The sequence below is a fragment of the Saimiri boliviensis genome, chromosome 13 (assembly GCF_048565385.1).
Source record: "Saimiri boliviensis isolate mSaiBol1 chromosome 13, mSaiBol1.pri, whole genome shotgun sequence".
Classification (NCBI taxonomy): domain Eukaryota; kingdom Metazoa; phylum Chordata; class Mammalia; order Primates; family Cebidae; genus Saimiri; species Saimiri boliviensis.
The window spans coordinates 62,232,702-62,257,155 of NC_133461.1; the positions used below are offsets into that span (position 1 = coordinate 62,232,702).

Below are 24,454 nucleotides of genomic sequence, written 5' to 3' on the forward strand. Positions count from 1 at the left end.
AATGGCCTCATTTTTTATACAATTCTGTAAGTATTTACTGAACACTTTAAGTGTCTAGACCTCTACTTGGTTTGGGAAATAAACCTCAAGAGAAATAACTTCCTATCCTCATCAAGCACCCACCCAATATAACTGAAGAGAAAAATATATACTCAAGACCGGTTAAATATTGCATTTGTTTTCTAGGTCTAACATAGACCTTTCTGCTTTCTCTCTCTCTCTCTCTCAGTTTTTGTTTTGTAAAGCAGGGTTATAAGAACAACGTATCAAAATGTCAGCAATCTAAAAATTAAGTTGTCAGCTTTTTCTCTATACTGCAAATTACAAAAGAATTAGGGGTTTGGTGCTAATAGAAGCTTACAATTCCAAAGTATGCAATTTAACCAATCATCACAAGGACTAAAAATGCAATATCAAGACATTTCAACCAAGTGATCTGCAGTTCTGACACCTAATTTCAACTTCTCCACATGTGCCATTCTTCCCAATTTGTTTCTTCTTTATGCTTTGCAACTGTGCTCTGGAATAGCTACACAGTTAAGAAAGGCCTGTCCAGAGCTCCTATATACATAATACACTAACACGAAAAATGTCAGTCATCTTAGCAAAGAGATAAGTAAAAGACAAGGAACATCCGCAGCCATTCTGTGGTTCTTCATTTTTTATGCTGATATTACTATAAATTCAGAAAGGAAAACATAAAATGTACTTTACAGTTTCTGAATTTCAGTCTTATTTATTCAACACTATTTTGGGTGAAACATATCTCTGATCATCTCTGCACTAGAATTCTAAATTAGGATTAAAATGCTAAATTATAAAATAATTAGTAAATAAAACAAAAATGTAAACAGAAATCAATTACTCCAAATCACTGCAGACAGCTTATACACTTAGAAAATACCTTTTTCCATTTGTTCCAATTGCCAACTGCAGTTTCATCACTTGAAAATAAATGAGAACATGGCCTGCCCAGTAAATAAACTGTACCTTTACAGAGACCACATACTTAAAAAAGACATTACTAATAATCTAATTCAAGAATTTAGAAAGAATGCTCTTTTAGTACAAAAAAAGTAAGAAATATGTTGACTCAAATGTGTAAATAAAAATACACTCATTTTTCTTGTTCTTTAATTTTGCAAATGGCCTTCTAAAAAAATTACAGTATTTTGCTCTACTTAAGGAATATTCAATGCTTTCTACTATTTCACATTAAAAAAAAAAAAAGAGAAAAAGAAAAAAAGAAAAAACCTCTCCTACCTTACTCTTGGGGACACATTCTCCCATGCAATCTTACATTCATTTCTAACTTCCAATTTTCCAAACAATACCTCTCAATGCAGTTCAACTTGAGAAAGGAGAGTCTCATTCATTGATCAGGCAAAGTTTTAAAGCCAGCGAGATGTTTCAGATGGTCTGGTTTTGCCTGCCCCACCCTTGTTTCCTTTGAGCCATAGTGATGTCACAACACCAGGCAGGACAATGACTTCACTGCTCCAGTCCTTGCTTCAGAGCACAGAATTCCTCACAGCCAAGGCAAATCAAATAACAGCAGAATCCTCCGGGAGCTGACTGCCTGATGAATTCCCAACAAATCAGCAGCTAGCTAGCCTTTTGAAAGAAATAGATGCAGCAATTGCACCATTAAGTATCTCTCTGAATGAAGTGGTGCTAAAGATAAATTTGATTCGTGGGTTTCAATGGTGAGTCTATATGCCAAGGAAACTCATGATGGGGTACTTAGAGAAGACTATGGGAATTAAAGACTGCCAGGGTAGATTACTTAAGAACCCCCTCTCACCAGTCACAGTGGTTCATGTCTGTAATCCCAGCACTTTGGGTGGCTGAGGCAGGCAGATCACCTGAGGTTGGTAGTTCGAGACCAGCCTGTCCAACATGGTAAAACCCCCGTCTCTATTAAACATACAAAAAAATTAGCCGAGCGTGATGGCGGTCACCTGTAATCCCAGCTACTTGAGAGGCTGAGGCAAGAAAATCACTTGAACTTGGGAGTTGAAGGTTACAGTGAGCTGAGATCACACCATTGCACTTCAGCCTGGGTGACAGAGCGGGACTCCATCTCAGAAAAAAAAAAAAAAAAAAAAAAAACTCTCTCTCTTTATATAGTCAAATTCTCACAGAAAGGAAACATTTATTTTTCAGTCTACTCTTGGAGTTCTATTTTACTGGAGAGGACATGAATTCTAATTTGTGAATTTTAAAGAAAGCACTAACTTAAAAGATGAATGCACATCATCCAACATGGAAGAAAATACTTTCATAGCAAGTTCCTGCCACACTTAATCCAATATACTATAGTAAGTCCAGAAAAGAGTCACAAGATGATAACAGAATCATATCTCTCTGTACATGAGTAGCTGCCTCTCTTCTACCTAGGTGGCCCCTAATGCATCTGACCAAATAGTTTTTTAAAAAAACAATTATAAATAAATTGCATCCAATCAAGTTAAAAAAAAAATCCTGATCTTGTATTTCAACACAAAGTTAGCCAAAGTCCAAGCACTGTACAAGAACTGATTAAAAAAAAAAAAGGCTTTTAACCTAAGAAGAAATGTGCTAAAAAATAAACGTAAATATTTCACTGAGACACTGACATTTGACCTGTAGCAACTGAATCCTTCACCTAAAAGAGGTTTACAAATTCAAATGGCTACTCTTCTTGTTATGGATGAATTATTTACAAAATATGTTCTGTTTTGAAAAACTTATTTTGGCTAAAGTGTACTCACTAAATAAACTTCATTCGACAAGTTATGCATCTGAAATTTTGCTTTTCTAAACTATCAGAAAATCAAAATGCAAATCAGAGTATTAAGCATTCAGCCAGCTATCAATGTTTCATGAATTAACAAACTGAAGTCATGCTTCTCCAATTTAGAATTTATTCCCTCTCACATTAATTTTGTTACTCTAAAGTTTTTAAAGTTTGATATCAAAATTAACATGCATTTTTTAAACACCCTCTCTGAGCCAAGACAGAAATCACATCCCAGTCCCCAGAGTTCAGTGGAGCTTAACGTGCTGTTCTCTTTTCTTAATCGGGCTTTTCTGCTTAATTTGTTCTAATTGAGACTACGTCCATGGCTCACAGACGTAAGTGGAATTTTATCATTTTTGTTTCCTTGTGACGTTAAAAATCAGGGTAAATTTAAAAAATAATGCTTTTAGCACTTGGTGTGACGCTTTCTGTACTACAGAGTTTCTCTTGGTAAAGAGAAACTCCAGCACACCTGGCCGCCTCAGAGAGCCTCAAATTCCCACTCCCCACCACCCTCCAAAAAAAGGACAGGCAGGATATCTGCAAAAGCAATTTCGCAGGACTAATGTAAAGAAGCTGAAACAACTGAAACACGCAATAGAAGCACTGCATTAGCATGACAGCCTGGCCCTCTCAGGACCTCCCAGCCCAACCTCCACAAGTAATTAATACCACATGTTTCCTTTATCATTCTATTTGCTCTGTTCTGCAACAATCTCTACCAACTTTAACCCTAGGCTGCCACTAAAGGAAAACCCTAGGAAACTTCAGATCCGTAATCTAAAAAGAAAATTGAAGAATACTCTCATTGCAAGGGACCATAGTTAAAATTTACTAGGTAACCACACCCACCGCATTGCAGAAGCCATGAACTTGGCGGGTGTGTGGCGGGGAAGGGGAAGAAGTCGGGCGAGACTACAGCAGAAACCCGAAAAACCAAGCCCCTGCGGCAGCAGCCAGGAAACACCCGCCAGGAACTGGCTGAGACCCCCAACTCCAGCGGTCCGAAGTCCCAGCCTCCCCACCCCCACCGCCGCAGAGCCGCCTTCGCAGACACCTCCCCTGAAGAATCGCAGCCCCGTGGCGTCAGGTGAGTCGCGCCGCCCGGAGTCCCCCGGCCACTGTAGGCCGACCCGTGCGCCCCCGGCCTGCCTGCAGTCCCGCGCCCGGGTGCCAGCGTCGAGGGGGCCCTGCAGGTGCCCAAGCCCCAGGCAACCCCGCTCGGACGCTCCCTTCTCTTACTCCACCGCCCCGGCCGTACCCCGTCGCGGGCGGGGGCCGCTGCCCCAGTTTGGGGAAAGAGGCAAGTTACATAAAAGCGGCCGGCCCCGCTACCCAGCGGGGATGCTTTGTGCCGAGCGCACCTTACCAGCCCCGAGCCGCGCCCGCCCGCGCCCGCCCGCGCCAGCACCCAGGACGAGCCCGCAGCCGCCGCGCGCTGGGCGTAGGGCCCCTCCCGCGGCCCGCCAGCCTCCACCCGCCCGGGCGGCGCCGCAGTGTCGCCCCCACCCCCTCCCCGCACCTCTCCGCCGGAGGGGCTGGCCCGTGCTCGCCCCCAGCCCGAGGGGCAACTTAAAACATGGCGCCCCGGGCGGGGGATTTGCGCAAATTGACGGAGAAGGGACACCGGGACCAAGTCGCACCCTCGGCCAAGGATCCCAGGGAGGCCCCCAGGCCGGAGGCCGGGGCTCCCGCTCCGCTCGCTGGCCCAGCCACTGCTGCAGCGCGGCGGACGGAGCGGGCGCTGGGCGCGGCGCACAGGCTCGGCCCGGCTGGGGTCCCGGCGAGCGAGAGGGCGGGTAGGGACCCCGGCCAAGCCGGGCGCCGGGCTAAGGATTCGGGAGAGCGCGCGGCGCCGGAGCCACGCGACAGCCGCACAGCCCCGCGCGCCTCGCTCCAGGCCTCGGGCTCTTCCTCCGCACCTCGTAAAGCCGAGACCCCCTCGCAGTCCCCCACTCCGGGAGACGGAAAAGTTACCTGAAATCGGCGGGGAGCCCGGGCGCGCCGCGGCGTGCGGACCAGGCTCGGGGGCGCGTTCTCGGCGGCGGTGCGCAGGAGACTCGGGCGTGGGGAGGAAGCCGCAGCCCAGGGCTGCTCGCCGCGGCTCCCCCCGCCCCCTGTTGCAGGAGACACCGAGGCTCAGCGGAGCTGCGGCGGGGGCCCACGCCCAGAGACCGTGCGAGGAAAACCCACCTCGTCCTGCCTGCCCTCCCAGCCGCGGGGGAGGGGGGCACCGCAGTACTTCAGGACAGTTATATGGGCACAGCCTCCTCCTTCCTGGCGCAGGGTCAGGCTCCGCGGACGACGCCGGGAGACAGCTGCCAATGCCTATAGCTTTAGCTCTTGATTCCCATTTAGATGATGGCCCGGCCTCTCCAGCCCCCAGTTCACTCCCAGACCCCGTGTGAGAAAGGAGTTGGGGGGGGGGGGGGGAATGTTCCTGACCTTCAGGTGAGTTGTTTATTGGCTAGGGATCGCATTACTTTTTTTTTTTTTCCTTTTTGGAAAGAAAAAATAAAGTTGGTGGTGTCTTGAAGTAATGTTAATAGAGAAGATCTGAATTAATGGTTGATAAGAGAAGTCCCCATCTTTCAGCAAGCAGCTCAGCTACTTGGTCCTCCCCAGTGTTTATAAAGCTTGCCACTGAAATGGAGAGGATTTCAGTGATTTGTAAGTGAAAGAAGTAATTCCTGGTCCTGGTGATCTCACAGTATCTGAAGATTTAACCAAGTAACCAAGACATTTAAGAAATATTTTTATGGGCACAAAAAATTATAATGAATAAGATATAGTATTTGATAGCACAACAGGGTGACTATAGTCAAAATAATTTAATTGTACATTTGAAAATAAGCAAAGTATAGTTGGATTGCTTGTAACACAAAGGATAAATGCTTGAAGGATGGATTCCCTGCTGCCCATGTGATTATTCTGCATTGCATGCCTGTATCAAAACATCTCATATACCCCATAAAAATATATACATACTATGTACCCACAAAAAATACAAAACATTAAATATTTTTTAATTTTTAAAATAAATTGTATGTGTATTTAAGGCATACAACATAAGATACATATATAGTAAAATGGTTATAATAGAACAAATTAGCGTTATCGATCATCTCACGTAGTTACACATTTCCCGCAACACCCCTCTACTTGTGGCAAGGGTAGCTATAATACACTCATTTAGCAAAATTCCGAATATAAGACTCTATCCTTAGCTGTAGTCCTCATGTTGTACATTAGATTCTTATCACGTTGTACATTAATTTTTTTTTTAATAGAGAATTCTTCAAATCAGTCACCCCTCAGGAGCTTAGGGACTCATTAAAAGAGGGAAAAAATGGATTCACAAAATTACTGCATTTACTACTGGGTGCCAAAGACAGGATACAGAACACGTACCTTTGGCAGAGATTAGTGGGTCTGATCTCTCAGTGAGGGTTGGGGAGGTGGGGAGACTTGGCACAGGTTTCTAGAACAGGGAAAACTTCAGTAGGAAAGGGGGATGGCATTTGATTTCCTTGGCTGGAGTGGAAGGGTGTTTTCAGCTTGAAGGAGGAGAAGGTTGGAAAATTATAGTTATTATGTTGCTATGGAGTTTATGGGACTATATTCTGTAAATGTGCAGCTTTGGGAAATTTTGAGCAAGAAAGTGTGACTTAAGTCATGCTTTAGGAAAAGTAATCTTATGGTTCTGCAAAGACTAGAACAGATGGGCAAATACCAGGTTGCTGACTGGAGGAGACTATGGCATCATGACAGTTACCAGAGGCAATGAGGGCCTGAACTGTCTTTGGGGTGACAGATAAAGGAGACACTTCCGATAGTGGATGTTTGGGAATTAACTGCATTTCCTGTCAGGAAGTGTTGCATACGAGTATTCGAGATATATATGCACGTATCACATATGCACCTGTATGACTGTGTGTGTAGCATATAAGGTCTATGAATGAAGAAAGAATTCATTTTCCTTTTTTGCATGTACACTAAAGCACTCTCCATTGAAAGTGGACTTGAATAAATTGTATTGTTTACAATAAATACTCATTTGGCATTATCATTCAAGAGACAGATGGCTCCATATTTTCATTCATTTTATTGCAGTAGTTTTGCTTTTTTTTTTTTAATTGAAAGCAAACTTTTTCTTATGACTCATGAATCTTAATCTTTGTGATGATGAAAATCAGCAATAGTGTTTGGCAGTTTTCTTGGGAGAAAAATGTTAGACAACTAAGTATTTTTTTAATTAGAAATACCTATCTAATTATGGTAATATTCCATGAATTGGAGTAAAAACCATACTGCTGCATAGTTTGATAGGAAATCTGGAAGCAATTACTTTGGAATCCTCTAGATTTGACCAAGGCTCTCCTCTATTACCCAACCCCCTCCCCCGCCCCCACCCCCACCCCACCCCCGCCCCCCACCCTCGCACAGACAGGAAGAAAAAGAAATGCCAGCTTCATGAGTGGTGCATAGCTCCCTCAGCAACTTGCCTGCATCTTGGTAATAGCACTGTCTTCATTCTTTCCTGTGACTCTCATGCAGGAGCCTCTCTTAGTCCTCTCTGTCTCCCCACAGTGCCTCACTGGGCACATTGCAAGCCAAGCACTTAACATTTTTGCTAAATGAATGAATGGACATTGAATAATGAAATAAGCTGTCACTTTTCTTCAGGGATTCAGCTTCCTCATGTATAAAATTAGGGACTGATTTTACAATTCTATATGGTTCAATAATATGAGGACTGATTCTACAATTCTATATGGTTCAATCATAAAACTAAAAGATGTATCACCTCTTACTACTTACTGAGTAAAAGCAGTAATGAAAACCCTACTATTTAACTTGCATCAGGAAATAATGAGCTTTTCCACATAGAAAGGAGAAGGCACATAACAAAGTAGAAGGCAAGGTGAAGATAACAATTACAGTTGCATTTGCTTGTTTTCTTAGAATACTAACTTCTCTCTTTTTCCCTCTCACTATCAAAAAGAAAGTCACCTATAGCCCCAGAGAATTATTTATTCCTGTCAATGTAACCCCCCTCATGGTGCTGTTTCAATAAGTTATAGAAAAGTAGTTCTTGGGCCCACTAAATACATTTTACACAGTCCTAGAATTAGTGCCAATTTGGCATGAGAACTCAGTTCTTCAGATGTTTAATTTACTATGTCCACACAGTGCTAAAAGGAGTGTTATGCAAATACTGAAATAATAATCCATGGAAAGGCAGGAAACATTCCATGACTCTAGCTTAGGTCTTAGGATGCCCATGCTGGTCTCCACCACCAGAACTTGGGCTTCCTCTACACTAACTTTATTTACGGGCTTCCTGAAATTATTGTATATAAGATACATCACTGAAGGCCAACAGCTATTACCTTACTTCAGGTAAGGTATGTGTGTAAATTCATCCCAAGCTGAAGAGATGGGATCCCCTATGAACCTCTATTCCACCACAGATGTCAGTAGAGCGCTGACTCCTTGAGTGAATGAGTAACTGGTATTCTGCTACCTGAACAGCAATGATTCCTCCAACATGACAGCCAAAAGAAGGACAGAATTTGCATTTGTATTGACAGCCATATTGTCAGTCTTACGGACAAGACTCCAGAAAGAAATAATAGAGAATCCGTCTGGTTAAACTTATCTGAACTTTGCTCTCATACATTGAAAGTGAAAGAATATTGATGCTTGACCAAACCCTACAAATGCCACTCTAATAGGCATGCACACTCATTTGGCCTCATTTATTCAACCCTGATCTGCTGCCTTAGTAAAATGTTAACAACACTGGCAATAACTAGTTCAAGCTTATTTTATGCTCAGAATAATGTCAGGCACCTGAATTGCATATCAAGTTCTTGAAATCAGGATATAAAGTCTTCAGCCACAGCATTACTGGGGACCATAAATAAGAGAAATACAGGGATGAATGCATAATTCAAAGGCAACAAGCTTATTCTTCTGAAATAAAAATTCATTGAAGAGTTTCTAGGTTCTAAGAATAGCTTTAAGTTTACAGCTCATTAAGGCTTCCAGATGCTCTCTTCATATCAAGTTTGTATACACCATTTCAGGGGTCTGTCTACATGCAAGGCACAGATGCAAAATGATATAAAGTATTGATAGGTATAAATGTAGCACAAAGTGTATAAAAACATGGAAAGGGAGCAAGTTTAGGCATGCTAACACCATTTAAAATCATTTCTATTCATCAGAATTCCATATTTGCCTTCCTTCTCTTTGTATTCTTGTATAAAGAATAGCCTTAAAGGTGTACCACTGCATAGTATGTAGGTTTTATTGTATTAAAACATATCCTTATCGATTTTTTTTTTACTTTCTCCATTTCTAGTAAGTTTTAGAAATAAGTCTCAGCACTTTTAAATGGAATAATTTTAACAATAAAATTGTAAGGGTTATTCTAGTGATCAATTCTTTGTTAAATGTAAATAATTCTATTCTCAAGTAAAAATAAAAAATCAATTGAGAATGTTTTCTATTTAAGGATTTTATGTTATAAATATTGAATGGTAAAATATGAATGCTAAAATATAAAGATGGAAGTTGTTAATCTATAATATGAAATTCAACTCTCAACCAGATGATCACTATCGAATTATATGCCAAGACACTTAACATTTTAATCACTTTCCCCCAAAAGACAAAATAAATGCCAGCAAGCCTCTCCATCCTTTGTAAAGCTGTAAGTAATCCTAATCAGCTCTTATATTTCACCCCAGAAGCTATCAACAAAAATTATCTGAGGAGGAAAACAGTAGATAGTAAGACACATTCAGAAGTCAGGCTTATTAACTTGTTAATACTATCTCCTCTTTAGGCAAATATGTGACGATTAACTTTATAAACTAATAAACATACAGCAATAACTAAGGAAAAAACATTAGCTTTGTTTCTTAATTTGATTCCTGTTTTCCAGCATGTGTTTTCCCCCTTTCCAGCTGTCTCACTGGCTTGCAGATTTCAACAGTGAGGGTACAACCCGAAAATGTCATTCCACTGTAGTCCACAGCTTCCAGAATGCTCTGGGAATCATTGAGAACATCATCTAGAATATCTTTGTCCCTTAAAATAAATTTGTTTAATAGGTCAAAGCCATTTGAATGAAAGCCTTGGCTGCGGACACTCTCATATGCAAGATGTTTATTAGGGATTTGTCTGATATCCAGGGCTGACTCATTTGTAAATGATACAGATCTGAGGATACCAGAATTTCTCAAACTAGGTTGCTTGTGAACAGTTTTCTTAGTTTTATGTTTCTGTGTCAATGAAAATCTTAAAAAGAATAAAACTACCGGATACATACCATTGATATGAGAATCATTCAAAGTGCTTGTTAATAATGCAAATTTTGGGGTCCAGCCTTAACTAAAAGAATCAGAAGCTCTGGGGTGGGGTCCAGGGAGCAGGCATTTTTAACAAGTTCCGCAGGTGATTATAAATCACAGTAAATCTTGAGAACCATTGATCTAGGCAACTGGTCCATACCAACAATCCCACAGGTGACAAAGTATGTTCAGACAGATGTTTCATAGAAGTTGGAACAGAAAGGGGGTGGAAGAACAGCCTCACTCAGACACACATGAGAGCTGAACTGAAGATAACCTACACTCCACGCCTCGCAGTTTGCAAGAGTTCTTGCTTGGATCCTGTGATTGCACGCATCAGTCTGTAGCAGCAGTTCATTAGCAGTAAGTATAGTAATAAATAACAATGAAAGATTGTTCTGTTCCCAGTTCCAGCAATAACTGGATTAGATGCCTATTTATTGAAGATTGCAGTAACACTGCAACTCTGACCTTAATTTCCAAGTTTTTACAAAGTTGCCAAGGGAATTTCTCATTAAAATGGGAAATTGAGGACTAATTGCCAGCAGTTTTAGTTAAGTGTGAGATCTGACTATCTTAAACCCCACAAATAGAGAATTTCAATACATTTTGATATACCATACTTAGGCAAACAGGCATTCCCTGTGCTGCTTAGTAAAACTTAGTGAACCAAATTAAATAAGGAAATTGACCAGAGGCTCCATCCTTCTACTGTGAAGCACAACATGAGGAATTTTGTTTCAGAAAAGCAATATCATTAATCCTTTTAAATTAGTATATTGTTGATTTTATTGTACAGGCCTTGCATTTCTCATATCAATTTATAAGATTATTTTGGTTTTCTACTTGATGAGCCCGACAAACTTAAATCTGGTTTTACATCTATATATGTTTAGAAATATTTTCTTTCATTAAAGGATGCGATTTCAGCTCAAGAAAAGAGGCCCATCCTTCTAATACAGACCAGGCTGTTTTATGAGCAGTGAGTTTCCAGTTACAGTGTTTAAGGAGATACCAATGACATTTGTCAGTAAAGCCAGATAGGGCTTCTTCTATCAGGAGGGCACTTGGGCAAGATCAGCTATAAAATCTTGTTCAAGTGGGAGAGGAAATTGTGTTACAAACTTTTGCCACTCAGGAATCAGGATTTGCCTACCCAGTTTGAGGTAGCAACGCAAGCATTGACTTCATGAAGGAACACTCATGTACGTATGTACATGGTCTTTGAATCCCCAACAACTTCTCAATTATAGGTTGAGATTAATTTGTCATTGGTTCTGTGCTTCTTCTCCATAAATCTCATGACAGTTTCCACCACCTCTTCCCCTCCCACATCTTCTCAGATCCGTCAACTCTAATCTGCTTAGATTTACACGAATCCCCAACCTCTCTAATCAAACCTTTCTTTACCTCTAAGCCAAGCTTTGCTAATTCAACACAAGTAGCTGCGCGTCGTTTCCCATTCAGAATATTTATACCTTGTTTTTGGAGTCAAGGTATAAATATTCTGAATGGGAAACCATGAAGCGCATTTTGGAATTTTTCCTGGGTGTGTCAATGCCTATTACCAAATTATCCGACTGTTTAACAAAATCAAACAGGCATGCAGTGAGCACATGCCATCCTCCCCAATGCCATTATAGCTTGATGAACAGTGCACCAAGTAATATCTGAAAATCGTTGTATAACCTTCAGCAAATTTCCGCTTCTCTTGATATGATATCAATATCTACTGAAATATTCCCTCCATTTCTGTTTTACTAGCACAAACAGGTGGTTCTCAACTACGGCTGCACATTAGCAGAATCACATGGAGGGATTTTTTAAAAAACATCCACTGGAGGCTGGGCCCAATGGCTCACACCTGTAATTCCAGCTCTTTGGGAGGCTGAGGTAGGTGGATCACTGAGCCTAAGAGTGTGAGACCAACTTGGGCAACATACTGAGAACCCAACAAAAAATTTAAAAATTAGCCTGGCATAGTGGAGCCTGCCTGTGGTCGCAGGTACTCAGGAGGCTAAGGTAGGAGGATCACTTGAGCCTGAGAGGTTGAGGCTGCAGTGAGTTGTGATAGTGCCACTGCACTCCAGCCTGGGCAACAGATCGAGACCCTGTCTCAACAACAACAAAAATGTGAGTCACTGAAGTGAATTATCACACCTGGGGGATAGGTACATGTGGACTTAGACAATTCTCTCTACTTCGTGTACATTTGACAGGTTTCATAATTAATAGTTTAAATTTAAAACATTTTAAATACTGGTGCTTGAGCTATATCGCAAATCAATTAGATAAGAAACTCTGGAGAGTGGGACCCAGCAACAGTATCTTTCAGCATTCCCCAAGTGATTTTTAGGAGTAAGTGGAGTTGAGAAACAGGTAAAAGAAGACTAAAGCACATAATTAAATTGAATGTTAAGGATTCCTCAAAAGAGAGAGGCTATAAAAATAAATATTGATAACAAGCACTTATTTATATCTTTTGAAAAATTACCTGAAGATAGAAGCCACTGCTTGCCACATGCATATGCCCATTCTCTGCGAAGTGAGTTGATTTTGAACAGGCTGGGTTTGCTTGGCAGTGCCTGCCATCAGATTTGTTGATTCTCACACTCTAGGGGAAACCTATTACTGTAGCTGGCTACCCAATTCATAGTAATGTGTCAATAAAATGCTGGCATATTTCACAACAGGCTTAAAAAACTCATCACACATTAAATATCGTGACTAGAATTTCAACAACTCTTCAAACACCCAAAAGAAAAAAATATCATTTGTGGTTTTATTCCAAGTTTCCTTGTGATGTGGAGCACTTGTGGTTATCTCAGATGATGAATAATAGAAGGTTCCAGCAGGTACTTTTTGATGAAACAGACAAAAATATTTGAAAAATTAGAGAAGCCAGTAGGAAATTGTCTAAGTGAATATAACCTGACCTTTTAATTGGAGCTAGCGATTTTCCCCAGGTGTTTTCAGGCATTGGGATACTGCTACTTCATGGTACCTGACCCAGGGAATCTCTGTTTTCACTAAGAGCTAAAATTTGCTGAGAATAACTTTCACCATCACCAGAGCCCTGCAAGGTGGAATCTGTTATTACCCTTACTTTCAAAAGAGGCCAATGAGGCAGAAGCTGCTTCCACAAGGTGCTCAAGGTTACACAGGTGTGACTATCAGAGCCTCAGTGCAAGCTCAGGTGGCCTGACTTCTGAGCTAGTCCTATAAAGCCTCTAACTAGATGGTTAAATCATTCAGTTAAATCATATGAAATTGCCAATATTCAACTGTTTTGACTTTCAGAGCAGGAAATTTAGAGTACAGTTATATACTGCAATGAGAACATATTGCACTGGCTACAAGAAGAGAAATGGAATTAAGGAGAGACTATACTACTATGGACACATTAAAGAACAGAAGTTTTCTAAGAAGTCATCAATTTAGAAAGAATATGCAGGTTGCTTATAGTCTAAGAAGCTATTAAAAGAACTTAAGGCAAGTGCTAATAAACCTATAATTATTATTCTTAACATTTATTTACCTCTGCTATGTGCCACACAGTGTTTTAAGGGGTTTGTGTGCACATTATCTCTTTGTTCTTCACAGTTCCATGAAGTAGGAACATAATTATCCATATTTTACAAGTGATTAAAAAACTGAGGCAGCTGAGAGGTTGAGTAGCTTGTCTCAGGCCTCATATTTGGTGAGTAGTAGAATCAGACAATTTTAATTTGGAGTCCATGCTCTTCACCATGATGCTAAACTGCCCCTAAACAATTACATAGGTTCCCTTGGAATTTCTTCTACAGAAAAGGGGATCTTAATTTCAAAAAGCTGTGCCCCAGATGGGATCCTTGTAGAAACATGTATCCATTTGACCAGGAAGAGCATTCTACAAGTTAAGAATTTGAGAAAAAGGCCAAAGGTGGATAGTCTCATCCACCAGTAGATCCTGCTGGCTCTACCTTCAGGACATACCCAGAACCAGCCACTTCTCACTGCACCTGCCTCTGGCACGTTGGTGCCAACCATCACCATCTCCTGTCTGGGTTCCTGCAACACTTCAGTACATTTGTCTCTGCTACTACCTTGAGACCTCTATAGTCACTCTCCAAACAGTAGATACTGTCAGCCTGGTAAAACATAAACCAGGTCACGTCACTGTTGTTCAAAGCCTCCGGGGGCCATGTTATCTGCCCCAACCCCATCCAGCCCCATCATTCTGGGCCTATCTGCCAGCCACACTCCCTCTCACTGCAGGCGCTCTGTTCCTGTGGTCCTCACCCAGGCCAAGTGTACTCTCACAGTCAGCTTTGCAATCAGCTCTCCTCTAGGAAATACTAATGCCCTCACCTACTTCAAGTCTTTGCTCCCATCATCTTTCAGAGAAGCCTGCCCTGTACACCTTAAATATACCCAGTGAAAACCAAACTGTGACAGGGCTACCCCAACACCTACCCCCTTATGTCACTCTCTTTTTTTTTCCATGACCTAACATGTCATATTATTTCCTTATTTATTATGTTTATTGTCTGTCTTCTGCCATTCCAGACATAAGTCCCACAAAAGCAGGGGTCCAGCCACCTAGAACAGTGCTGGCATGGAAAAGGTATTCAATATGTGTGTTGAATGAAAGAATTTTAAAAAGCACAGAGTTTATAAAACATGGGACTCTTTTAGGAGGATTATTAGAGGGATACAAGTATAAAATGGAAGAGTTAGCTTTCTCAGGATTGGGATTAGACACAGGAAGGAAATTTGGAAGGAAGAAAGTAAATCTAAGGGAATGGTGGATATATGATAAAAATGTGACATAGTGATATGCAGCATATATTGGTTCCCTCCAACTATGGAACTGATGTAGGCAGGACCTCCCAAGCACCCTAAGAAAAACCCTATTCCTCACTCCTGAGGCAGCCCTGGTGATATCAGTAGGGTTCCTCTTCCACCGCACACCCAGAGATGAGAGGGAAGAATGGTAAAGCCACCTCTCCCCAAATGCTACTTGGCCACTGTTAACATCAGGGGGAATTTAATGAGCATTTATATTCTGTGGACAAAAGAAAATGTGACAGGATCGAAGCAAGGCCCTCTTTGCTCATGTGCACAAACAATGGCAATGACCACTGCAGTGGAAAATGTCAGATCTTCTGAAGCAGAAGTGTCTAGGCTAATGTTATTTTTCATATCAGTGGTTGCCATGGTGATATTTATAAAGATTTAGCCACCATCAAGCAGTGAATACGTTTAAGGGGCTATTGGAGGCGAAGACATCGCAATTCACCCTTCACCCTCAAAAATCACTCTCATCTCACTTGCTCCCATGACATGGCTCACTTCCTTTGATTGCGCTTGGCATGCCCACTAAAGATGAATTTTAGATTCCATCATTTCAGGACTGAAGCCTGTGCTGTGTCTTTCCATTCAGTCTGCGTTAAGGTTGATTCAGTGATTCACAATGCCCTTTCAAACATTGCCAGGTCATTCCTTCTTCTGTCTCCTTATTCCCAGCCTCTTCCTCCACCGGGGCACCCAAGTCCCAAGGCCTCTCATCCTCTAGTCACCCTCTGGAGGGGGCATTCGTGTGTGTTGACCATTGCCAACTTTATGCAACCTCTATACTTGGAGAAAACATCAGGAGATAGTGAGTTGGCAGAGGTATATCTCAGCCACTCCCCATGCTCTGCCCTGCTAGATTGTAAGCTGTGAGGACAGTGGGTCTCTTTTACCCATATTTGTATTTTTCAGAATAAGTAGCATGGTATGTTGGCCCTAAAGGAGCTGAAAAACATCCTAGTGCAAGGTAGTAGAGAGCTTAGTGAATGAAACCACTAATCCCCAGTCATGCAAATTAGAAACCCAGGACTCTCCTGGACACCATACTCTCCCTAACCCCCTTATCAGATCTATCACCAAGTCCTTTGTGCTTCACCTTAAATAATCTCTGGGCTCTGTCCACATCTCCCCCACCCCAGCCCAACATCCCAACCTGAAATAGTTTCTTCTCAGGTTTCTAATCCTGCTTCCCAGGAAATGAGTGAGTACTCAGAAGACAGACAAAGTTGATGCTGTCACCCCTGCCTCGCACTTCCCAATCCCATTGTTCTCAGGTGAGATCAATACTCTCAAAAGCAGCCTCAATACTGAATGTGCCCTCTTCCTCCACTCCCGTCCACCCAGCCATCTTTCCATTCGTCTTTTACAGCTTAACTAGGTCACACATCCTCAGCAAGGGCTCTGGTAGCACAAATCCCTCTGCTTCCAGCATGTCATCTATGCATTTGTGTGTGTGACGATTCCACAAACCGCTGTCTCCCTTCACTAGATGCAAGTCCCAATAGGGAATTTGGGTTGCTTCCACTCACCACTATGTCCCCAACCTGCACAGCGCCTGGCATGTAAAAGCCACTCAGTGAATATTTACAACAAATAAATGTTGATGGACTGTCATTATTGCAACCAGGCAGTACATAATGGTTGGGTTTCAGCCTGCCCAGTTGGTAGCCAGGGACTCACCACTTCTGCTGGATACAAAGGAAAAATGCAAACAAACAGACAAAAAAATCAACAAGGCTTTTTGGACATTGAAGTGAAGCTTGCGATGGACACTCAAATATTTATCAATATCCTTTGCAAACATGGACTGAGCAGCTACTCTGGGTAGGGGACAAGCCAGAGCTGCTGATGACACATTATCTTTCGGGAACCAAAACCTTAATTTTCCCTACTGGTGCTGCTGGAGTAGGAACGTTTGGGGTTGAAATGCTGCCACATGAGGCAGGAGAATGACTCAACTATTCTTCAGTTCAGAGGATCAGCCTCTAAACTTTGATACTGATTCACATTTGCTCCCTGGATGCCAGTGATTAATCTCATTAGAAAAGTTAGAGGGCAGAAAAATAAGCGGCATTTGTACAGCAATCCACGATGGACTGAGAGAAACTCTGAGAGACAATGGGTTTCTCTGTCTGCCCAAGGACCAGTGTGGGGGACACAGCAGGAAACATGGAGTCCACAGACCTGCCCTCTGCCCCACTCCTCCCTCCCAGCTCCCTGACCTTGGCTTGGGTTACATTACTTCATCCCCTCTTATCTGCTCCCTCATTTATAAACGGTATGACTAAACCTGCTTCAAGGATCATTGAGAGGATTAAATGAAATAATTCATGAAAAAGGCACTCAGTAAGCTCTCAATGCCATATAATGATGTGTCATGGTGATAACGGGGGCTCACAATAACACCACACAGCCACTCTCTCTCTGCCAGTGCAGCCAGGGGCCTCTGGGGTCTCCCTCCTTCCTCTCACCTCTGTGGACACATAGCTGCAAAAGCTGAGCAGGAAGGCGGTTGGAGAACCAACCCATTTGACAAAGTAAAGGAGGTGGCTCTTGACCGTCGGGAGGTGTGCTGAGCTCATAAATCCATTTCCCAGAAGACCTGGGACGAAGCAGCCAGGAACTCTGATTAGCGGGTCTGCTGGGTCTGCAGACTTGATAATGTTGCCTGATAGAAAGGGGTAAGTGCAGGAAATGCCATCTGCTCTGAGGTTAACAGGCCTCAGATATTTAAATAAGCATGGAAAAATAGATGTCAACATGTGGGCTTTTCCTAACATGCTTTTTTTTAGTCTTATAGCACACACAATTCAAAAAAGTTTAAAAATTGCTCAAAACACTTGTTTTTTTTGTTTCTTTGTTTTGTTTTGTTGAGACAGGGTCATACTCTCTTGCCCAGACTGGAGTGCAGTGGTGGGATCTTAGCACACCCCAGCCCTCCGCCTCCCAGGCTCAAGCGATTCTTCTGCCTCAGCCTCCCAAGTAGCTAGGATTACAGGTACCATTATCACCTGGCTAATTTTTGTATTTTTAGTAGAGATGGGGTTTTGCCATGTTGGCCAGGCTGCTCTTGATCTCCTGACCTCAAATGATCCACCTACCTCGGCCTCCGAAAGTGCTGGGATTCCAGGCATCAGCCCCTGTGCCCGGGCACTCAAAACTTGCTAAAACATTTATTTGAGAAGTTTTCTCAAGAACACATGTCGCATTATCTGGAATCATTTTTAGAAATTGCAAATATTCATGACGTTGGAGATGGACTGGTTTTGGGAAGGAGCCAAAATGATTTAGCACTGGGCTAATGAATAAAGGAATCAGTGGGGTCAGATCCACTGAACACCAAAATTAAACGAAACCCTGAGTTGTAACTATAAACAAACTCAACTAAATTCTTTAGAATAGTTTCATGTACTAGTTTGGAGGGACTTCAAAAAGTAGTTCCAACAAGATTTTGAACCACAGAACATCTTCACTCACAATAGCAACTAATTTATTGAACACTTAGTATGTGCCAGGCACTTTGCAAGCATTTGACATACATTCTGTCACTTAAGTTTCAGAAAACCTGCCAGTCTCTTATACCCATCTTACAGAAGAGAAGGTAAGTGACTTATCTGAGGTTACAATCAGGTAAATGGTAGAACTACACTTATCGGCATGGATTTTTACTTGCAAGAAGACAACAGGCCTTTGAAAGAATGCACTCTGATATACTTGTTTAATGGTTGAGCTTCTTTTCGTCAATGCAGAAACATCACACTGTGACAGATGTGAGGACTACTGGAGTTTGGGCTCAAACCACTACAAGGATGTACAAGTGTATCCCGATTCCTACAGGAACAACTTTTTAAATGGGAAGCCGAAACGAGCCTAATAAACACTTAAAAATAGGCGACAGATAAGGACATTGGTATCTAGACACCATTATGCCTTTGTGGAGAGTGTATGTCTATAGTATCCAGAATGGTAATATATTTATTTAGGTATGTAGAAGCTGCATGGCCTGGGTGTTAGGAGGTGAGCCTGGGCAAGTCAGATTTGAGTTTAAATCTGGCTCTGAACGTTGCTGGCTGCGAATTAAGTTACTGAACCTTCAAGGCCTCAGTGTCTTTACTGCAAAATGGAAGTGACCACATTACCCACTTCATGGGGTTATTTCAGCATCACATATATTAAGCTCTTCCAATTGTGCCTAACACATAGTAAGCACATACCAGTTAGCTACTATCATTAATACTTAAGTAAAAATACATTAATTTTCCTAAGAGTCATTATCTAGAAGAGGGCATAACAGGACAAACATTCATATTCTACAAGTGTACTTAGTCCTTAACAGCAGTGTTGTAATTCAATTAGACTACATCAAGTATGAGTTTTTTGAACATTATGAGTATTTTCCTTGCCAACATTACACAGCGTCTGGAATTAATTAAGTGATTGTTACTAAAGTGAAGTGTCCAGTACCGTTTCTGTATAAGCTCTCAAAACAGAATAATTTGGCATGTGCTCCTTACTGAAGATGAATAAACATTTTTTTTTCCTGTAGAGGACGTTTTGATCTTCAAAATATTTGGCTACAGTTTTACTTTTATAAAGTTGAACAGTTACTCCAAAGTTGCAGACCAAGAAAACAGATGATAGAGGTTTTGACAGTGAAATGTCATTTTATCATTAAGTCTTGACTTATTAAAGGTTCCGTTTACAAATAAATGGAGAAGGGAAGTTTCTCAGATTTCTTAATTTGGAACACAGACCTTTTACAAAGAGAGAAAGACAAAGGGAGTGTCTACCTTAACTGTAGGAAGTCCTTACTTCTCCACTTGCCTTGAAAGGATAGGGAAATCTTACACTGGAGCTGTGAACACCCAGCTAACTCAACAGCCACTTGAGATAGGATGCTAAAGGCAGAGCTTCATAGCAGCAATACAAAAAATGGCAATTTACTGTAAGTGAAACACTGTAGTTTGTCCATACTTTAAGCATATCATGGATTAATTAGGCTCTTGTCCAATCACGTGGGACACCAAGAAGTGAAACGATCTTACTAAAGGAAAATATCTTCTGAGTTCCGAATAATATTCCACAAATGAACTCACAGATGTTTTTTATAAGCTCATAATTATTTGATGTAATTTGAAACCCTCTTGCAGTACATATCAATCATACATTTACTTGGTTACCTCCCTGGAAAAAAATCTACAAAGGCTAAACAAAATTATGGATGGCTTAATTACTATCTCAGATTCTTTGTACATAATCCAAATAAAATCTTTTTTCATCTACCACATAATTGACAGTGTTCCTAGTAAGACCAGAAAAATAACTGGTATACTATACCTGTACTATGACCTTAGTTACTATATTTAAAATTTCTGCCTTTATGCACTCTGTAGAATGAGCATGTTATTTAGCCTTCCTTCATATGATTCTTTTCATTCTATTTTGATCTTTGGCTCAGTTACTATGACACCATCCAGATGTGAAAATATATCTCTATTGACTTTACACAACACACACTTTCCCAGTATGATTTCCTTTTCCAACAAGTCCTCTCAAAATTTGTTTGCTGGATTAGGTTTTTCTCCGACTATGATTTACAAAAATGTTAAAAGTAATCTAAGGTGTTTGTATAAAGGGATGATATAAAAATGGAAATAGTGCAAGAGCTGATTAAAGCTAAACCTAAAATTAGATGGGTTCCCTTGATTAATGGCATAGCAACGGCCTGATGAGTGATGGGTGAAGAACAGCCGTAATTGACACTAATCTAGATTCAGTAACTTTAAAAGTGAAGAACTCTCATCTCTACCATAAAATTTATTTTTAAGAACAAGTTCCCTCAGAGATACATATAGAAAGTCTAAACGATTTTGGCAGTACAATCAACTTGATAAGAGCAACTTTTTAATTTTAACTTTTTCAAACTTAATTCACTCTGCAGGAAGAGACAACTGGCTATGAACTAAGTCAAAGCCTCAGGTAAAGTACAAGTTCATCTAGATAGGGGAATTAAGCATGGAGATCCTAAATTCCTAGAGAACACCGCAGGATGCCTGCTGCACCATTCACCACACCATTCCGAAAATCGACATTTGTTCAGGTACGTTGATCAGGAAGGGGAACATTTGCACATTTATTGAAAGAAAATTAAATGGCAAGTATTGTTATGTGACTGCAATGTTACATTCCATACTTTACATGGTAATTTCCAAGGCTTTATATTGGGGGCTGGGGAGAAGAACGAAGGACTTAGTATGTTCTTTGGTTTTCTTAAAGTCACATAAGACAAATCCTTTATGAGAAGCACCAAGCTTTTAAAAGACTAGTGATCGACTGCATGACATGTCCGATGAGAAATTTTAATTTTCTCATATGCTACATAGTTGTAATTAATTTCTAAAATTTGGTTCATTTCTCAGCCTGGAGCATCCTTTTGGTACCAGAAAGTAAGGAAATGCTTTTAAAACAGTACAGGAGGATATAGAAAGGACACAGGAGCCAGCCTGAAAGAGCTCCTGATGGCCACGGCTGAACAATTTAAGTAAAAATATAAAATGAGGGTAGTATTGGATTATAACACAAAGAATCCATTAAGTACCCATGAGTCCATACTCCTAAAAATAAATGATTGAACAAATAAGCAAAAGGAGGAACAGAAACAACTCTTCCCTATAGACTAATTCCAATTAACAGCTACAGTATAGATGAAGAAAATAGAAAAATCACCGTTAGAAAACCACAGTAATAATTGCTACAGAGAAGATCCACTGATGAATGCTAACATTAGTGGTTATAAATTTAAAGCTGCATAGTTTCAAAGTATCTCCCCAAAAATATTATCGCAAAGGGAAACATGTTAACAGTACAGTAGAGAAAGCTAGCAGAAGTCATCTTGACCAAGTGATCAAAGTTAAGATCATCAGTAACAAGACATATAGACATCATGTGCCCCATTTGACAGAGGGCATGTTGCCACTATAGATTCTTTCCAAAGATGCATAACCTCAATCTAACCATGAGGACACACGAGACAAATCCAAACTGAGGGACATTCTACAGAATGATGAGTTAATCTTCTAAAGTGTCAAAGTCATGAAAGACGGGAAAACTGAAGACCTGCCAGGGACTGGAGACCAAGGAGATCCTAGTGAGTCACTAGTATGCAAAGTGGGAACCCAGATTGGATCCTGGAACCAAACAAGGACATCAGTGGAAAAACCGTGAGATCTAAACGAAATCTGCATTTGGTTAGTGTGGTACCAATGTCGGCTTCTTAGTTTTGACCACTGTACTGTATATTTGTAAGAAGCTAACCTTAGGATAGCTGAATGTGGTATATACAGGAACTCTCCTTGCTGAGTTTATAACTCTTCTGTATATCTAAAACGATTTCAAAATTAAAAGTTTAAAAGTTAAAAAAAATATTAAAAAACATAACTTGCTTTGTTGCTCTGTATCCACACTGAGTGGTAACTTGAAGGATGATCAGGAGTTAAACAATGAAAGTGGGGATCATAAGTAGCTTAGAAAAGAGAAGCATTAGTCATATGACTTGGTTCTATTTCTTCCTCAACCAATTAGGAGCTATGTGACCTAGAGAAAATTAAAGTTACTTTTCTCTAAGTTTTTCAATATTTAAAAAGGAGATGGGTCAGGATACCAACCCTGTAGAGCTAGAAATGAAGGTTAAATAAATTCAGCTATCTAAAGAATGTGATAGTGCCTAACGCATCACCAGAACCCAATCAATGTTAACCATGGTGTTGGCAATGATACGGAAATATTGACAATGATGAAGTGAACATGAAGAGCCTGTATGTGATAGCCACTAGCTGAGACCCTCTCTCTCCACGAAGCCCCTGTGGATGTCTCATCCCCCCACACTGCTGCAGGTCCCACCAGAGCCCTCCAGTACTTTCCCTGTGTCCTCTTCCCATCCAGCCTTCTTTAGATGTTTATTGAGCACTTACTGTGTGACTTAGTACTGTACCGTATTAGGTAGCAGGGACACAGAGATGAAATAAAAGTGTGACTCTAGACGTGTTCCTTGTCTACTAGGACAACTGCCATGTGAATTAATCCTTTCCTTTAATGCAGGGAATGCTTTGCTGGAAGTAAGCCCAGGTAGTATGACAGCACCTAACCTAGCCTGAGCTGAGTCTTACCAGATGAATGGGCAGAGGATGAGGGGAAGGGAATACAGACAGAAGAAACAATTGGATTAGAAAAGTCACAGGATCCTTGAATTCAGCATTAGTATGGGGAATCTGTAAGAAGAGAGGGCAGGAACATTTTGAAGAGAGTCAGGTAAGGCCCAAGTGACTGACAATTATGCATATTGCGGTCAGTCCTTGAGTTTTATCTTGCGGGCAATGGATTGCAGGCAGGGGAGTAACACAGTGCTCATTGTATTTTGGAGCAACCACTCTGACAGCATTTGGGAGAAAAGACTGGAGAAATGTAAGACTAGTTAGTGGCAAGAAGACCAAGTAGGAGGTTTTGCTGTTCTTTAAGCAAGAAATAATAATATTGATGTTAACAAAGAAGGTATTATCATTACTATAGGAATAAATTATTCTTAGGGCAATAATAGTAGGTATGGAAAAAAGCAAGATGGATTGAGAAATATGCCAGAGAAAAAACTGACAGGACTTGGTGTCCCCTTGCATGACACAGTCTCCACTCAGTGCGCTAGTGCTGACTGCACTAACTGTCTGACTAGAAAGGAGAGGTCTGCCCTGAATCCCGCTTCCCAGCTTAGGTAACGCTCGTAATGGCACCTAACTGGTAGTGGTGCCATTTTTTGATAAAGGAGAAGCGGTTGGGGAGAAATACGTTGTTGGAAAGACTGAAAGAGTGCAAGATAAATGATAAATTCTGTTGTGTACAGCTTAAGGCTGAGTTGCCCATGAAGCATCTAATTCATATTTCTAACAATCCATAAAATATTTGCTTGCAGCTCAGGAGAGATTGAGACTAGGGAGAAATTAAGTTTCATCCCAAAGCAGTATGGAGAAAAATAACAATTTGGGTCAAAGATGAAGCCCTGGGAAACACCAACAGGTAACAGCTGAACAAGCGCTGTTTAAGGAAGACCAAGAAGGAACTGTCAGAGAGAGAGACAGCAGATCAAAGTAAGGCATCCACAAAAACAAGGGCTCAGAGGAGTCCATTAGATTTAGAATGGAGTCACAAGTGGCCTCACCAGAACAATTTCAATTGAGTTTGGGGATAAATATTAAAAATTCTGTGGATCAAGGAGTGAATGAGAGTTTTAAAGAAATGGAGATGTTTAAATATAAATAAGTGTGGATACTACTACTACTATTAATAATAATTGCTATGTTTTACTGATGTCTTACAGGTAAAGATAGAGCTTTGTATGTTTTGCACGTATTATTTCATTTAATTTCTTCAATAACTCTATAATGCAGCTATTATTATCTCTGCCATGTTAGAGAATGAGGAACTAGGA

General features: G+C 41.0%; 1 protein-coding gene across 19 annotated transcripts in view; it reads right to left on the reverse strand.

Annotated features, from left to right (window-relative positions):
- EPB41L3 (erythrocyte membrane protein band 4.1 like 3) overlaps positions 1 to 24,454 on the reverse strand; it is a 223,820-nt gene that overhangs the window by 147,153 nt on the left and 52,213 nt on the right. Inside the window, exon 1 of one of the 19 annotated variants that reach the window (XM_074383737.1) lies at positions 4,760 to 4,841. The exons of 17 other annotated variants lie outside the window; for them this stretch is intronic. The gene's annotated coding sequence lies outside the window, so the exon portion shown is untranslated. Of the gene's footprint in view, positions 1 to 4,146; positions 4,169 to 4,759; positions 4,842 to 24,454 lie in introns of those variants that run through there. One more of the 19 variants, XM_074383739.1, reaches the window with a different exon arrangement.